Source organism: Acinonyx jubatus, chromosome D2 (genome assembly GCF_027475565.1).
Source record: "Acinonyx jubatus isolate Ajub_Pintada_27869175 chromosome D2, VMU_Ajub_asm_v1.0, whole genome shotgun sequence".
NCBI lineage: Eukaryota > Metazoa > Chordata > Mammalia > Carnivora > Felidae > Acinonyx > Acinonyx jubatus.
The window spans coordinates 70743870-70761488 of record NC_069393.1 but is presented as its reverse complement, the minus strand read 5'-3'; the positions used below and the strand labels follow the sequence as shown (position 1 = coordinate 70761488).

Genomic DNA, 17619 nt, shown 5'->3' with positions numbered 1-17619 from the left:
GCTCCACACCCATTGTGGGGCCCAATGCAGTGCTTGATCTCATGACCGTGAGATCATGACCTGGGCCAAAATCAAGAGTCAGGCTCTTAACCAAGTGAGCCACCCAGCCTCCTAATTTATTCAGTACTTGAAAAGCTTCTAGACATGTTATTTAGGTATGTTGGAAATTAGTTTGGAATTATTTTAATTTAAAATTCAACATCAAGGGTGCCTCGGTTGGTTAAGCCTCAGGAGTCTTGATTTCGGCTCAGGTCATGATCTCACAGTTCTGAGGTTGAGACCTCCAACTGGCTCTGTGCTGACAGCGTGGAGCCTGCCTGAGGTTCTCTCTCTCCCTCTCTGCCCCTCCCCCACTTGCACATATGCACTCTCTCTCTTTCAAAATAAATAAACATTAAAAAATAAAATTCAGTGGAAAAATATAAAAAAATAGTTTTCATTCATATACTGCTTTTTAGGAAGAAAATGTCATGTAATTATTTTCAACAATCTATGAGATGATATTAAATGTACTAGAGCTAAAATAAAAGTAAATGTTTTTCCTCCCAAAATTTACTTACTATTTGTAAAATAAAAAAAAAAATGAAAACCAAAACACAAACATATTTAGTACAAATTTGGCTTTTTTTTGATAAAAAGAATAGGGTGATGAGCAATGTTTGTGGAAAGCATTAACTGAATAAATCATATGTGATAGGTAAATGGAAAACATCTCATATATATTCACATTTATTTTGACTAAAATACACATTTTTATTTCTTTAAAGTTTTATCAGAACAATTTCATATGTTCACAATTAGAAAATCCTATTTACGTCAAGTTACTGACTACATCATAAAACACCTTAGAAATCACTCTCTTTACTTTTCGTATATAAAACATAACATACTAATCAGAACATACCTGATTGGAACTTTGCTAGGCTAACATTTAGGGCAGTGGTTCTCACTGGTTTGCACTTGGTCTCACTCATTCATTCTTACAAATGTCCTCTGTGCCCTGATTCCCATTTTCTGCATGTGGATGTCCAGTTGTTCCAGCACCATTTATTGAAAACACTATCTTTGGGGCGCCTGGGTGGCTCAGTCGGTTGAGTGTCTGACTTTGGCTCAGGTCACGATTTCATGGTTTGTGGGTTCGAGCCCCACGTCGGGCTCTGTACTGACAGCTCAGGGCCCGGAGCCTGCTTCGGATTCTGTGTCTTCCTCTCTCTCTGTTCCTCCCCTGCTCTCGCTCTGTAGCTCTCTCACTCTCTCAAAACTAAAGATTAAAAACATTTTTTTGAAAAGACTATCTTTGCTGCATTGCATTGCCTTTGCTCCTTTGTTAAAGGTCAATTGACTATATTTATGTGGGTCTATTTCTGGACTCTCTATTACATTCCACTGATACAATTGTGTATTCTTTTGCCAATTATACAATGTCTTCGTTACTGTAGCTTTGTAGTAAATCTTGGAGTTGGGTAGTTTCAGGCCTCCAACTTTGTTCTTCAATATTCTGTTGGTTATTCTGGGTCTTTTGCCTCTCCACACAAAGAATCAGAATAATCAGTCTGTCAATATCTATAAAATAAACTCCTGGAATTTTGATTGGGATTGCTTTTAACCTACAGATCAAGTCGGGAAGAACTGACATCTTAACGTACTGATTCTTCCTATCCATGGACACAGAATATCTTTCCATTTACTTCTTTTATTTTGTTCCTCAGAGTTTTATAGTTTCCCTCATGCAGATCTTGTACATATTTTGTTAGATTTATACCTAAGTATTTCATTTTGAGCAGTAGTAGTGTAAATAGTATTGTATCTTTTATTTCACATTCCACTTATTCATTGCTGGTATATAGGAAAGCACCTGACTTCTGTACATTAACCTTGCATCTTTAAATCTGGCTATAATTGTTTATCATTCTAGGAATATTTTTGTTGATTCTTTTGGATATTCTGCACAATCATGTCGTGTGTGAATATAGTTTCATTTCTTTCTTCCCAATCTGTATACCTTTATTTCCTTTTCTTGTCATATTGCATTGCTACAACTTCCAGTACAATGTTGAAAATGAGTAGTGATAAGGGGACCTCCCTACCTTGTACTTATTCTTAGTGGGAATGCTTCAAGTTTCTCACCATTAAGCATTATGTTAGCTGTAGGTTTTTTGCAGTATTCTTCATCAAGTTGACGAAGTTGTTCTTAATTTACTGAGAGTTTTTATGTAAGTTGTACAGGTAAAATAGTCTAACACTTATTTCCCTTTACTTTCCAATTTCAAAAAATTACTTGCTAGCATTCTCCAAACATGATGATTTTTATTATCCTTATAAATGCATAACTTTTAACATTTCTGATGTGTTTCAATCAGTCATAGTAATAATTTTTGTTAATATTAGTTAATTTTTCAAATTTTACTCTCTTTGAACTATGAGAATGTCTTCAAATTGGCTCCTCAGTTCTTCCAATGACAAAAAAGCCTTTGATGGCTTCTTTGTGTCTTGCTTGTCCCAGACCTGCAATCAGACATTTCTCTAAGGATGCCTGATGGGGAATGGTATTTAGAGATCTCATTCTGGATATAAGAGGTATATATTGCTACTGGGTTGGTCACTGTCCTAGGAAATTTTAGGCAACAAAGCTCAGTGTCATAAATTTATTCCCAGAGAGGCAGACTCTCTGGAAGATGGAGTTCTTATGAACTTAAAAAAAAAAAGAAAGGGAAAGTAAGGAATCCTGATTGGATAGAGGGAAAGGGATAAACTGTGATGCAGACCCATGTGGAGATCTGCAGCAAGAATAGTTTTTCAATAATCAAGTTGGGCCAAAGGGTCAGGTTTTTATACCTCTTCAAGGATCGGTTCCTTTATACTTGTTGCCCTGGGAAGCATCAGGACCTTGGGCAAGGCAGCTCTCTGTTTTTATGGTAATCCCTGAAAAAGCTGGTATCTGAGGGTAGTCAACAGCATTCCAAGAAGCAGGGCAACACATCTTCAATAAAGGGGGATCTGTGTAAAATATCAATGCGCCCTCCCTACAGAGAATTTTTTTAAAGATAAAAAATATACCATGAATTCATGGTGATATTACCAACTGAAATTAAGTTTTTTTACTTAACTTCTTTGAGTTTTTTTAAATCTTTTTTCTCTAACATTAAAAATCTTGACACCTAATGACATTGATAATTACTTTTATGCTACAGTATAATTTAAATATAAATTATACATTCTATCTGAAAATACAATTAATAAAAATTTATTTGTTTTTTTTTTTTGTCAAAAGAGTATATCCCCACTAAGGATATATAATAAGGCTGTACATTAAAAAATCACTTGAAATAGTTCTCTCTGTGTGATTTTGCCACTGACTCAATCTCTATTTAAGTCAATGGGGGGGGGTGGGCTCTTTCTCATTTTTATTTAATTATGCTTTGTAATTTTAAGACATTTTTATGGTTCCAGGGTCAGATCTACAAAACAAAGTACACTTCAGTATACCATCCATCCTTGTTCCCTTCATGCTATTCCCTTTTCATCCCTATCAATAACCAGCAAACATACATACATGCCCTTTAATTTTTAAAAGAAAATATGTGTGTATTTATTTATACTTATATTCTCCTCCTTATTAGCTAAATAATAAGATACTAAATATACATCTATTCTACCTTGCTACTCGCACTTAACAATATTGCCTGAGATCATTTCATAGGAAAATATGGGAACACTATTTTTAATGACTGAATAGTACAATGTTGTATCCCACTTAATTCAACCACTCCACTATTGATGGATATATGGACTGTTACCAGTCATTTTTGCTATTACAAATAGTGCTGCAATAGCTTCCTGCATATTTTTTCATGTTTTTGACAGTGGCAGAGAAGGGTTTGCAGGATCGAAGGGTAAGTATATACATATAAATATAGGAAAATTATCCTCCAAAGCCACTATACAATTTCCATACCCAAAAAGATATGAAAGTGCCTGTTTGCTCACAACCTTCCTCTTAGAGAACTGTATTAGTTGGCTATTGATACAGTAACAAGTTACTACAAATGTAGTAGATTAAAATAATATAAATTTATTACCTTATGGTTCTGGAAATCAGAAGTCAAAAAATAAGTCTCACTGGGCTAAAATCCTTCCAGAGGCTCCAGAGAATTTGTTTCCTTGTCTTTTCCATTTCAAGAACTCTCCACATTCTTTGCTTTGTGGTCTCTTTCTGTTTTGAAAGCCAGAAATCACCTCTCTGACCTTTCTTTCCCTCATCCCATTCCTCTGACTGACTCTGTTGCCTCTTCTTTCACTAATAAGGTAAAGATCTTTGTAATTACATTAAGTCTGTTTGGATAATCCAGAGTCATCTTCGAATCTCCTAATCCTCAATTTGATCATATCTACAAAGTCCCTTTTGCCATGTGACGTTGGGAATTATGATGTAGACACCTTTGGGGTCAATATTCTACGTACCACAAGTATGTTGTCAATCTTTCAGATTTTTTACAATCTTACTGACAATCGATGATGATCTCAGTTCATTTTAATAACATTTTTTATTATGAGTAAATTTGAACATATCTTCCCATGTTCTATGCCTTTTGAATTTTTTCCCCTGTGAGCTGTTTATATCTTTTGCCCGTTTTTTGTAGAGTTGTTGGATTTTTATTTCCCTTTCATTTTTTTATTTTTATTTCTGTATTCTGAGAGAGAGGGAGAGGGAACATGTACACATGAGCAGGGAAGGGGCAGAGAGAGAAGGAGAGAGAGAATCTCATGCAGGATCCAGACTCTCAGAGTAGAGCTTGACGTGCGGTTCAGACTCATGAGCTGTAAGATCATGACCTGAGCCAAAATCAAGAGTTGGATGCTTAACTGACTGAGCCAACCAGGAGCCCCTCCCTTTAATTTTAAAAGTTCTTTATGTTCTAGGTATATCAGCCCTCTGTCCATGATATAAACTTCAAATATTTTCACATATTTTATTTTACCTTTTAAGATTGGGGGCCATGGAAAATTTTTAATATTTCTTATAAAGTCACTTTATTAATCTTTTCCCTTGTTGCTTCTATATTTTGAGTCATAGGAAATTTTTGGCCACTCTGAGGCTATAGAGCAATTCACCTTTGTTTTTTTTCTAGTAATATATGCCATTTACTGAGAAGCCCATTTTTCCGCACTGATTCATATGCGCCACTTTGTATATGCTAAATTTCCATAGATCTATATCTATATTTTTAATTCTATTTTTTATCTTTCTTTTTATTATATCTCTTCCCAATATAATAATTACTTGTACTTGGAAAACAGTCCACCAACAACAAGTCAATTAAAATCAATGACTGAAATTAGAGTATTTTGTTATGTATTCATATATTTTCCCCACTAGAATTTGAGGTGGTTGGGTAGTATTATTACTCACTTTTATTTCCCTAGTGTCTGTCAGTGTTTCTTGCACCATGACGATAATCAATAAATCATTATTTTAAATGTATAAATGAAAATCTTGGACAGTAAGTCTGTTAGAATACTGTATGTTTGGATAGCAAACATGTTTGAGTTTGCCATCTAGATGCAGCAAACCTTATCTGACCTAACAAAAACTGTGAATGATGGACAGAGAGGGTATTTCTGACCAGTATTATATAAACGAGGAACTTAAAGCTCAGAAACGTCTAAGTTACTTTCTGGAGGTCACATACACATAAGTAAAAAGTAGAACTAAAACTGAAATGAAGTTTTCTGACTTCAAACTTAATGTTCTTAGTGTTAGAGGTAAAATTATTACACTATTGGTCTTGATTTCATTCCTCTTTATTTCTCTTTCGATTCTAAAAAAACATTCATCTGAGAGATGTACATGTTACTAAGGTCTAAAACCGATGAATACTGAGCTGAACAAGCTATTCTCCACCAAAAGGAATGCATGAGAGCTGAAATACCATTTTCAAAATCTCAGTCTTAAACATCATTTTAAGAGGGATAATACTAATTACAAGTCTGAAGGTGATAATTAGGTTTAAAAAACATAGTTTTTTTATTCAACACTGCAACTGTTTATCTGTCTTTTACCATTTCTATACTTCACTTTTTTATTGTGTATGAAGACTAATTTTTATTAGTTTTAAAAACTTATATATGAATCTATATGTTAAGATTGTTTTTAACAGGACAAAAATAAAGGAACAAGAAGAAAAACAGCTTTCCTTATTTTGGAATTGTTGGTTCATTGTTTCCAGTGATAAAGAAGGAAAGAAAATAAAATAAGTATGATAAAAAAACAGATATGAAATATTAAGAATATGGTTGAAATCCACTATGTTCTTACATTTAAAAAGTGTAAGATCTGTTAAGCAAAGTTTCTCCACTAATATGGTACTATATTTTAGTTTGTTACACAACATATTAACTAGCTGATTAATTTAAGAACATCGACTTTGCCTTTGAGATCTGTGGTTCACCTTGAAAGACTTTCTGTAATATTTGTAATTTAAATCAGTTTCATTTTTTATTATATTTAAAATCATCATAGATGCTAATAAATTACCTTATACATTTTATTGTTACTCTATAATTCTATCATTTAAATATGTATTATGTAAGCTAAAATATATTTGCATTTAATAAATGAACATTCTGAATCTAGATGGAATGCTCATTTCCAGAATTAAGGTTCCTAAGGGATAAAATGAAATTTCTGCTTGTGAAAGCTAAACATAATGCTGTATAATCGATTGGTTCACTTAAAGGCATCGGCCATGCTCCCGGTGATGATAGATTAAGTAAATATGAGAGTAGACAGCGCAAACATTATGAGTATTTTACAGCATATTGTAGTAAGGACTATGAAAATTGGTCATGCTCTAGAGCAAGCAATATGGATGGAAATGCTTTATTAGAAATATATTTATAAGGGAATTGAGAAAAAATGCTTATATTAATTATATAATTGGTAAATAAATGGTGATATATGGGGTGAATTAAAACCAAAAGAACCTAGGCTTTTCCAGAAGCAGAAAAGAGTTCCAAACCTCTAAAAATAGCCAAAATTATCATATAGGCTTATTCTTTATGCAAAGAAAAATCTGCATTTGCACATGAAATGTGAAAATTCAAAGTGAACAAGAAGAAACTATAATCCCTAACAATTTACAACAGGAAGACAAAAATGATGCAGCCGATGACTAACACTAAACGCTAAGTGGATTATAAATCAGATGAGCAGGGTGCCCTCTTATCCTTCCTTAATTGTATAAAACAGCCTTGAAGCTTCAGGATAGGGAACTGTGCTGCCAGGCAGCTTGCCTAGGCATAGGATTCTGTGTTAAACCACACCAGGAGCACCTTGATAACACTGTACTGTTCACAACTCACAGGTTTGACCAACAAAGTTAGTAGGACAGCTAGCATAGGAGTGCTTGCGGGTTTAGGGGCGAGCTACCAGTAAACAGATAAAAAAATTAGCTATCAATGGAGACTTTTTTCTTCTGATCTTACTGTTCTTCTGATCTTACTGTATACTGTGCATACAGAGATATGCACAAGTCCCTTCTTTCTCTACCACTGTAAAGTCAAAAACAAGGGCACGTGTAATACAACACATACAATGATACCGCACTTGAGTCATATTTATTACATGTCTTGGTTAAAATCAGACCCCCCCCAGTAACCACTGGATGATCTTCAAGTAATCTGAATCTATTCCCAATGTTACCACTGAGTTACTGATGCAGTTTTCACACCTGCAAGACCAACATCTTGATTGTCTTTCTTATGTTAACAAAGATGAGGTAAGAATTTCAACTATTTGGAAAAATGAAGCACTACAGAAATGGAAGGTATTCGAACTGCAGCTGAAAGATCCACAGGATCATCATCCGAGTACCAGTCTGGGAAATGAATAAAAATGAATTTGAACCCAAGGCTGTTATCAATGGAGGACGACATGACACAGTAAGAAAAGGCTATAGGCTGTATTTCCTTTCCTTTCTATCTGTGATAACTATGTTCCTTATCACAGTGAATACCAACTCCTACTTCTCATTAAGGCTGTCATGTTTTTCACAGTCTCATCTGCCTTATAATTGAAATTCTTATTTTAACAGCATTATCTTAATGTTATTGCTAGCTATGGAATGCCTTGTGAAGAGAGCAACATTAAAGTTAATTTGGCCCTACATCTTTGGTAATGGATACTGTCTGGAACATAATAAACTACAGAGACTCATACTTGGACTGAAATATGTCAAGGTTACTTCCCCAATTATTGTAGTTAGTCATAGGTGGTCCCTAACATGGTTGCTTATCATTCCTCACATCTGACTAATCTCACATTGCTCATGGTCTTTTTTGTTAGAGTGGCAAAAATCAGGATTCCTAATGATGTGAAGTTCCTTTTTCTTTTTTATTCTTAATTAAAATGGGTTATGTACTTCATCTGAGAAATGAAGAAATGAGAAAAATTAGATCAGTACTATAATAGGAATTAAGAAAGTATCCTAGGATTATACTCAATGTATAATTTTAAAAATATAACATACTAAGTAAAAAAATACATCAAATGGCCTATATTGTTAACTTTAGTAGCACCTTTAATTAAGCAAAATCTGCAGTTGTTTTAATTTGAGGTCTATACAACGCTATTAAAGAAACTATATATACGATATGCCAATGAAACAAAACAATTTCACTTAATGAGTTTTTATTTCTATTCAGGTGTGATGATTTCCCATTGCTTATTGAATAAATGCCTGTAATAATATAACTAGCAAATACCTTACATATAAATAGGTCAAACCAAAAAAAAAAAAAACTAGTAAAACCTTAGAGATAAATACTAGAAATTAATTTTTAAAATTTAAACATTTTAAACAGTTATTTTTAATGCTAATATGATAAATCAAGAACTCGGAGATTTAATTAAAATTTAATATGGTGCCTGGGATTTGGCTTCAAAATAATCACTGGTGGGGTTTGGGGGAAGAGAGGATAGAGCTCAAACAAGATTGGCCATGAGTCACCACTTGCTAATGCTAAGCGATATGATTCATTTTTCTATTTCTCTGTATGCTTAATTTTTTTATTATAAGTGTTAAAAATTAATCTTTGATATTAATATTTTATTTTGTATTTAATAGAGTTATTTCACTAAAGAGGGCCTCATAGGCAGCTAGAAAAATACAACCATTTTACAAAGCTATTTTTCTCAAAGTCACTTTCTGAATTCTTGTTTTATAGGCACATATTAGATATACCCTGCTTCCTGTCTTTTATTTCAGAATATCCCTCGTTAATGTCTATGCATCTATACGTCTATGGAAAAATAAACATTTACAGATATGCACCCCTACAAATGGGTAGGCAGGCCTCATCTATATGGAAAGAAATTTAGGTCTCCTTAAAATCAAATACAACAATGACATGCCACCACACACCTATTAGAATAAAAAAAAATACAAAATAAAATCAACAATACCTGGTGCTGATAAAGATGCGGAGCATTGGGAACTTTTATATGCTCCTGACAGGAACACAAATGGTACAGCCACTTTTGAAAATAATTAAATTTAAATATACTTTTGGCATATGACCCACAATTTTGCTGATATTTACCCAGGAAAAATAAAACCGTATTTCCATAGATAGAGCTGTATGCAAGTGTTAATGATAGCTTTATTCACAATAGCCCCATAGCCCCATATTGGAAATAATCTAAATTATTTCTAATACAATATAACATAATATAATATAATATAATATAATAATTTAATATAATCACCATCCCTTGGTGATTGGATAAACCAACTGTAGCGCATCCATATAATGGAATGCTACTTGGCAACAGAACAGATTACTGACACCTAAAATGACATGGCTAGATCTTGAAGGCATGTGAAAGAAGCCAGATACCAAAGGCTACATAGTACATGTTTCAATTTATATGACTTTCTGGAAAAGGCAAAACCACAGTAACAAATCAGACCAGTGGTTGGCAGGGCTTTGGGGTAGATGGATGGTACCAACTACAGAGGGCATGAGGGAAACTTTCTGTGGTGGTGAACACATTCTAATTTAGATAGACATGGTCTCAACATGGCTGTAAACACTTGTTAGAGCTGGTGGAGTATGGATGAGGCTTTTTATTTTTATGATATACCTTTCTGTATTTTCCAAAGTTTCCATAATTAGAATTTTTGAATTTTCTAATCAGAAAGAAACTAACATTATTTAAAAAGTAATAATGTGTGTTATGACAACTATACTGCCTTGACGATTCAAGAATACGTAGGATAGGATATTCTAGACCACTGACTGTAGCATAAACATTTTCGTGTTGTCTGCAATGTCTACATTGTGCACTGTACATTTTCAAAATTTTAAATTATTTATTTATTTTGCTTAATGAATGAGGCCATCAAAATTTAATGTACTTTCTAAAAATTCCCAAAAGCATACACAAAGAAGTCATAATATATCATTTCAAAAAGAGATTCAAGGGCTGCATATATATTACATACCTTAAAAATGCAATAATTTTGAAAAAGTGAATATTATAGCAAGAAACTATAAGACAAAAACTTACGTTGTGTTTGTGTAGGGGTACTGGGTAGGCATATGGCAATTCTCTGAGCTGTCCTCTTAATTTTGCTATGAACCCAAAACTGCTCTAAAAATATATTTTTAAAAGTATGTAGGTTTAGTAATACTCAGTATTTATTCACATAGAGTACATAATAATTCCTTTTCCCCAGGACAAAAATATGTGTATATAAAATATGGATATGTATACAACATACTGGTTAAACAACATTTTCCACTGTGGTTACTGAAAGATGTTGTGCCCGTTCATTCAAAATCATCTTTTCTTTTTTTTAATTTATTTTTTATTTTTTATTTTATTTTATTTTATTTTATTTTATTTTTATTTTTATTTTTTTATTAAAAAATTTTTTTTTCAACGTTTATTTATTTTTGGGACAGAGAGAGACAGAGCATGAACGGGGAGGGGCAGAGAGAGAGGGAGACACAGAATCAGAAACAGGCTCCAGGCTCTGAGCCATCAGCCCAGAGCCTGACGCGGGGCTCGAACCCACGGGCCACGAGATCATGACCTGGCTGAAGTCGGACGCTTAACCGACTGCGCCACCCAGGCGCCCCTTATTTTATTTTTTTAATATGAAATTTATTGTCAAATTGGTTTCCATACAACACCCAGTGCTCATCCCAACAGGTGTCCTCCTCAATACCATCACCCACCCATCCCTCCTTCCCACCCCCCATAAACCCTCAGTTTGTTCTCAGTTTTTAGGAGTCTCTTATGTTTTGGCTCCCTCCCTCTCTACCCATTTTTCAAAATCATCATCTTTTCTAAACAAAGTGTTTGATTTTTTTTAAGGGCGGTATATTGTTTGTGTGTTTCTGTGTATTAAAGTAAAGTAAAAGAAGTTGTAAAACTGAGTATTTAGAACACAGGTCTACCTAATTGAGAACAATGACTAAATAAGGCAAAATCAAGCAGTCCCAACTATTTTACAACTCAAATTTCTTTAAGATCTTAAACACTGAATTACTCCCACACCCCTAATTAAACTGTTATTCACGAGAGTAGAGTCTGTGCTCCTATATTCATTTCTGCATTCTCAAAGCTTGACACAGTAGGAGAAACACAGTAAAGGTTAGATTAGCAAGAAAATAATGAATTAATTAACAAATTAATCTCAGCTCTCTATTCCTTGAGGTATCCATATTGCCAGACACAGAATTTTGCCTTCACCATCACCTTCTTACTCCCACTCACATCAAATTTAAAAGGGGTTCTCATCCTAAAATCCCAGAATCTCTCACAAACTTGATTCTCTATTCACTTTGCCAGTATCTGACCCTGAGTAAACCCCACCCTTCTTTCCTCACTTCTGATTCTAGCTTTAAGGTCATTATAAGACAAAGTCATTGTCCTTATTGCATATGCTAAGCTCCTTTGGGTTTTTCTTGCTGCTCAGCAATCCTTTATTTCATCTTAAGATACTGTATTTCATTCATTTCTTTCCTTATTCATACATCTCTTCTCTCCCTCCTCCTTCTTTTTCTCTTCCTCCTTCTTCTCCTTCTTTCTCCTTTGCCTTTCTTTCTCCTTCTTCATCTATTTCTTCTCCTCTTCTTTCCCCCTCTCCTCCTCCTTCTTTACACTATTAGAATTAGTCACATTCTACCAAATAGGCAAGTTCTTACAGGATAAGGGAATTACAGAAACAAAAATAGAGGCAAGGATGTTGGGAGGGGATCAGGTTGTTTGGGTGAGATAACAAGAAATGATTGGATAGAAAGGAACAGACTGGATTGCTGTAGGTTATGGTACCTTATGCAAAGGAGTTTGAATTTTTACTATAAGAGGTGATTCCTTGGAGAATTTTGAGCAGGGGGACATAAGCAGATTTGTACCCTAAAAAGATCACTTTGGTAGCACTGTGGAAAAAAGGCTGGAAGAGGGAGGCAGAGAAAGGCAGAGAGACCAATAAAGAGAGACACACAATACATTCAGGAAAAAGGTTTTGAAGGTTTGTAATTACAGTGGTAGTAGTAGGATGAAGTGATGATTTAAAATCTATTTTGGGTGTACAACTGACAGGGCTCCATGACTGATAGATGAAGAATAGGGTAGGAGAAATCTTGGATAACTCCCAGTTTTCTGTCTTCACTTGCTATTGAGCCTCTCGTATAAGTGTTCTAAATCTCTTCTATTATTCTTTTTTGTTTAATGTTTATTTATTTATTTTTGAGAGAGAGAAAGCAAGCAAGTGGGGGAGGGACAGAAAGAGAGGAAGACTGAGAATCCCAAGCAGGCTCTGCTCTGACAGTGCAGAGCCCTATGTGGGGCTCAAACCCACAAACTGCAAGATATAACCAAGAGTTGGCTGCCCAACTGACTTAGCCACCTGGACACCCCATTATCCTTAAATCTCACACTTATACCCATAGCGTACTCTCTGCAGGTGACCTTACTTCCAATATTACCACACACGCACACAAAAGATCATCATCAAAGGTAAACTTCTATCACATGAAACTGCTCAAATTCCTTTTAGTCTTTACTCATCATTTTCTTATCTCTCCCAAATAATTCTCTTACTTGTTTCTTTGATCCTCTCTCTGCTTTCACTTCTCCTCTGTGCTAACATACATTTCCCCCCCTTCGATAATTCTCCTAGAGGAACTTTCTCTTGGATCTGCCAGTTTCTTAAATTACCATCTCAACTCCTTCCTTCCTTTCAACATTATCAATGTCAAAATGGTAGTCTAGCCTTGTTGCATCCACTTTCTCATCTTCAACCAGCCTTTTTGTCTGGTTTCTGCCATTCATTTGACTTTCTCAATAGTCACCAATGACTGCATAATTACCAGATTTCACCTCCCCTCCTCAGTTCCCACATTCTTTGACTGCTTATGAAATGGGTGGCATCTTTTCTCACTTCATCCCTTCTGACATACCTTCTTTTTTTCAATTTGTGTCTTTCTCAAGCTGTCATTTGATACTTTGTTTCCTTCAATATGCCTCCAACATTTTAATTATAGCAATTTTCCTACACTCTGTCTTTGATTCTCTTTTCCCTTCTCACTCCCATTACTTCAAGTGTGTATGAAGAATTCCCAGCATTCTGACCTTTCCCTTTGTCCCAGTCTCGATTTCCATATTCAATTCATTGTTTAGTTCTATAAATTCTGCTTCTTCACAGTTTTCAATATATTTACTTTACATTTTTGACAGCAACTAGTTCGGGGCTTAACCTGCCCACGTGTTTCTCGTTCTCAGTCATTCTTCGAAACAAGCGATGCTACAAAATGCTCCCAGTATCATTTCTCTAAAATCAATCAGAAAATCCTGCTCAAAACTCTTGTGTGATCCTTGCCATCTCATTTAAATTGACTTTCATACTATCTTCTATCTTGATTCCCACAATTCCTCCCCAGCAAGCTAATCCTGCCTTCCTACCGCTGCCCACACATACAACACTCTTTCCTGTGTCTGCCTTCTGCTCTTACTGGTCCTGCAGTGTGGCAGTTCTTTTTGCTCTTCGCATTTCAAACCTACTCTTGTCTCTGCTTATTGACATTGTATCTACTTTCAAAGGCCAAGATCTTCCACCATAATCGCTCATGAAACATTTATCAACGTCCTGAGTTTTGAATTCTTTTTTTCCCTATTCTTTGTGTCTGTTTTTCTTTTGGCATTAATCACACTGTATTTTTTTATTAGACACATTTTTACATGTCTTATATTTCCTTTTGGTCTGTAAATTTCTGGAAGATAGAGACAATGAGCTTTCCATATCCATCTCCCTTACTGCTTTGCAGCAGTTAAGTTTGGTCAACATTTGTTGAACCAGTTTTTCACAGAATAGAGATTTTCTTTCTAAGATAGATTTTCCATCAGGAAATAGGGAAAAATGAAATAATGTTAATTTTGCTTTTAAGATGTATTGGAGATAAAAAAAAAAGACCTTAAGAAATAATGACTCCTTCTCCATGAAAAATTGCATATACACCTTACCTATATGATATTTAGTCTGCCCATTTTTATATGACATGGTTAATGCACAACCTTTCTTCATAAACTAAAAATTAAAAGGGGCTTACAATAAACATGAACAAAATTATAAGGTTTAAGTATAAACAAAGGTGTTTTGTATGAATAGTATAGAATTATGGCCTTGTGTAAAAGGAAAATGTATATTAAGATTTGATGTAAGTTTTCAGATTTAATATCCTAAATTTTTACCTAGTTGCTATTTTATTTTCTAAGAAAGCAAAGTGTGAAAACGTGTACTTGGCCAAAGTATAACATTGTTAGTTTCTCTGATTCTACATACAAAATATCTAGCACTACACTTCTAATATCTGAGATATCACTTTATGAGATTTCCATTTGATTTAACAGCATTTTATAGAGTTCTTACAGTCAGTTATTCCCTTGAGGATATAAACCTCATCAGATTATCTATCAATGGAAAGGAGGAGGAAATAAAGGTTAAATTAGTAACTGATTTTACATGAAATGTAAGCAAAAAAATGTATTACAGAAACATAAATTTAACGTAATAAAAACTGTCATGGGGAACTACATCCTAATAAAATATTTAAAGAAAACTAAGAAAATAACCATTGCATACTTCCAGACACAAAAAAGTGCTTGAAGGTGACCTAAAAAGTTAGAATAAGGAGACAAAAGCATTATAATAAGCTTTTTGTTGTTATGAGTAATCAGTATTAAGATATTAATATTAGTTTTACGTTACTCATTAAACATTAATAGTTTAACATATATATTATAGTGAGTATTAAAAGTCTTTGACAGTACTCAAAAATACCGTACTGGGCATCACAGATTGTAGAATATTTTTGTTTGCAGTGTATGTAATCTGCCCAATCTATTGAGCACATTTTTTTTAATGGGTCCAATGTTTTACGTAAGAGTAGGTGAAGGATGAGAATGGGGTTGGAAAGTCAGTCTCTTTTATTCAGAGCTGGAAGACCACCCCCCAAGAATTGCTAAACTGCACTTACAACTTTCTAATAAATTATATTACAGCCTCACTTTGCATAGCCACTTCTAACTTGAACAATTGCTATATATAAATAATTTATGCTAGTATTGCTTCAACTGCGATATGACCATACCCTTGAGTGGTGTATTGCTCTGCTGAATGATAGCTAATATGAATACAGGGGCTCAGGGTTATAAGACTTTGTACTGGCCAATGTTTCTGTTTATCATATCAGCCACTAAGAAGTGAAAATGCATTTATCCTTTTGTTGTTGTTGTTCATCTTTACATTCTTCTCCATCATAGTTTATATTCATTTTAAATGATTAAGATGTGGCACCTGGGTGGCTCAGTCAGTTAAGCATCTGACTTTGGCTCAGGTCATGATCTCGCAGTCTATGAGTTCGAGCTCTGTGTTCGGGCTCTGGGCTGACAGCTCGGAGCCTGGAGTCTGCTTTGGATTCTATATCTCCCTCTCTCTGACAGCTCACAGTGTCTCTCTCTATCTCTCTTTCTCTCTCCCTCTCAAAAATAAATAAACATAAAAAATCATTTTAAATGATTAAGAGAAGACAACCATAAAGTTTTAATGTCTCAACAAAAACTTTCACTTACAAATTTTTAATTTTGAAAATATATGAGTAATGTAAATGTATATACATTTAGCTTTGAACTCACTGAATTCTGTATGAAATACACTAGCAGTATTTTACTTATACATAGTTTACCTAGGGCATTTGTAAAGCTATTTACTAAAAATTGTAAACAAATAACTTTTTCATGATTAAATAAATTCTGTCTTCTGATCATATTAAATTAGGACCGTGCAGATTCCAATAATTTAAGTGTATATTCATACCATGTTGTTAGGCTCTATTCATATCATGTTAATTCTGAAGAATCACCTTCAAATCTTAATTCATGCTCCATTCATTCAAGAATTTCAGGACATTCTGTTATGATTCCAAATCTTGTATTTCTAAAACAATTTTTGAAAACATCATCTGCTAAATGGTCTTGGTGATGAAAGGTCTTTCATAATTTTACAATAAAGATATAGGCAATTTGAAAAGACAACTGGGAATCCAGATCCTTCCATACTTTAAGAACCAAAGCTGTGCCTATAAAAATCTCCTACTTATTTTAAATATTTTTCTTGAAATAAGAAATACTCTATCTTCTAAAGCATTTGTTATGAGGAATATGAGAAGATGTGACCTTAACTCAGTTTCTTTCTATCACGAACTGAAAATCATCTCCCTCTTTAAGGTACGTGGCTCCTGGGACCTATGAGTGACTATGTGCAAATAGGGCTTGTGGCCTGTAGAAGTTTTGGCTCAGGAAACTTGTGCCAGATGTTGCCCTCTTCGGACTGAGAAAGTTCATAGAAACGAGGATAAGGATTTTACGGATGTTTGGTCTGTAAAGATCTATAAAACACCAAGAGGAAAGTCCATATACTTCCTAAAAGAATAAGCTTGGATTGTCCAGCCCTCCAAGGACTAAAAAAATAGCATAATCAGTGGTAGGAGTCCTTCCTGTTCTTGAGCCTTAGAAGTACAAGAAGGTCAATAAGGAATTGGTGGCTTGACTGCTTCTATACCAGCAGCCCATGAACAAGTAGTGAGACCTCAGAGGTTGACAAAACTGGAGTCTCAAAATGATGACCTTTTAAAGTAACAAGCGAATGACAGGGAAACAGCCATCCAAACAAAGAGAACCTCTGTCCGGTAAAACAGAGCTGCTACAGAAGACAAACCGCCATGTTGAGTAAGGTCTTCCCACCCTAAAATAACCAAATTCTTAATACTTTTTAACGCATTCCTGACATTACAGGCAGTAAGGGAGTGGTCCAAGGCAACCAGTCAAAACTGGAAAGGGGAGTAGAAAGCGGCGAGCAAAGGATAAAGCAGGGCGGCCCTGAGGACAAATGCTAATCTAAGTAACCCAAAAGATAAGAAAGCTGAGCTTGAGATTCCTGCACTACGCCAGGGACCCTGGAAGAAGTGGGTAAAGAATTACGGCAAGCCCTCGGTTTCCGGCAGAAGCAATCTTCTTTGGAGGAAAGCATTCTTTATTTAGGCCAATAGAAA

At 34.6% G+C, this 17619-nt stretch overlaps 1 protein-coding gene, 1 non-coding gene and 1 pseudogene across 2 annotated transcripts in view; 1 reads left to right on the top strand and 2 right to left on the bottom strand.

The window, feature by feature from the left end:
* Positions 1-7935, bottom strand: part of LOC106974095 (FUN14 domain-containing protein 1-like) — a 38673-nt pseudogene extending 30738 nt beyond the window's left edge.
* Positions 1-17619, bottom strand: part of ATRNL1 (attractin like 1) — a 754994-nt gene that overhangs the window by 213790 nt on the left and 523585 nt on the right. The window lies entirely within an intron of this gene.
* Positions 1073-1157, top strand: TRNAQ-UUG (transfer RNA glutamine (anticodon UUG)). Its single transcript has one exon. It is a non-coding gene; the product is annotated as a tRNA-Gln (tRNA).